Source organism: Bos grunniens, chromosome 20, assembly GCF_055505025.1.
Source record: "Bos grunniens cultivar Pamir isolate PY7600 chromosome 20, Bosgru_T2T1.0, whole genome shotgun sequence".
NCBI lineage: Eukaryota > Metazoa > Chordata > Mammalia > Artiodactyla > Bovidae > Bos > Bos grunniens.
In genome coordinates, this window is record NC_141184.1 from 38,343,729 (window position 1) to 38,345,315 (window position 1,587).

Sequence of the window (1,587 nt, forward strand, 5' to 3'; positions counted from 1 at the left end):
ACTTCAGTTATGTCCAACTCTTTGTTACCCCAGGGACTGTAGTCCACCAGATTCCTCTGTCCCTGGGATTCTCCAGGCAAGAATGCTGGAGTGGGTTGCCATGCCCTCCTCCAGGGGATCTTCCCAACCCAGGGATCGAAGTCTTATATCTCCTTCATTGGCAGGCAGATTCTTTACCACTGTGCCACCCGGGAAGCCCAACTTGTACCATAGAACAAGTCATTCTCTCTGCTTGATTATTAAAGCCCTCCACTGCTGAGATATACATTTTGGTGAGCATTTACATGGGACACAAACTTCTTCATATTTTTTTGAACATTCAGAGAGGTTTATCCATGTTCCTGTTCCCTTGGCACCAACTTTCCAGTCATGTCTTTCCATGTTCCTGACCATCTAGAAAATCATGGGACACAGCCTAAGAATCTGAGTATAATGCACACCTGGCCATTGCTCCTTCCAAGCAAAGTGAAAAACCAGATGCCCTGCTCAAAGTTCTGTCCACCAGGAGGGTTTCCCTTCCTGCTGCTTTCAGAGGAAGGGCTGTGGTATTGCAGCCATCGCAGACCAGATCTGAGTTGTCCCTTCCTCTGTCAGCTGATCACAGCACTCATCATGCACCAAGGGGTCATGGGTGCACACGAGAGAAAGAGGGCAGGATAGCAGGAGGAGGGATTATGGGCATTTGGGTCACATCGTCTCATAACTTACTTATGTTCTTTAGCCTGCTCAGTCCCAGTCACATACACATCACTGCTATTTGATGATGGGGTGCTGCGGTGCTCATCAACTTTCTGGCTTGGTGGTCAGATAACACCCACTTCACAAGGTGCAGCTCAGCTCACACAGTAACTTGGTGACCCACAACTAAGTGTTCCATCTCTATTAAGGCCTAGTAACAGGCAAAGAAGAGTAGTTTGTTTCTTGAAAGAAGAGGAATTTGCAGAGGATGGCAGGGCTTTGCTCCAAAATACAAAAGCCTGTTGTAGCACTTCTTTTGCTGTGAAGTGAGAGGCCCACGAGGCGTTGTGCCTTTCTTGGTTGTAGGAGCAGCAGGATGCAATAATTTACTCTTCACCATAGATAGGATATCTCCACATGGTCCCATACCACTGGATCCCTAGACATGTCACTGAGGGAGATGATCTCAGTTTAGGTAGATTTATTTCCCAACCTTGAACAAATTAAGGTCTTACCAATAAATCTAGAGTAGTTGCTATTTCTTGCTCACTAGATCCAATCAGCAATGCAATTGTGTGATGTGATATTTTGTAAAAGAGAAAGGTGATCTATATTCCTATGAATTGTTATGCCATGAATCCCACTTAAGCATATTGTGGTGTATGATCCTTTTAACACTCTGTTGAACTTAACTTGCTAACATTTTACCGAGGACTTTTGCATCTATATTAACCAGGGATATTGGTGTGTAATTTTCTTGTCTTATGGTACGCTTGTTTTGGTATCGGAGTAATGCAGGCCTTGTAAAATGAATTTGGAAGTGTTCCTTCCTCTTCTATTTTTTGGATAAGATTTTTTTTTGAGAAAGATTGATATTGATTTTCCTTTTAATGTTTGGTAGCATTCACT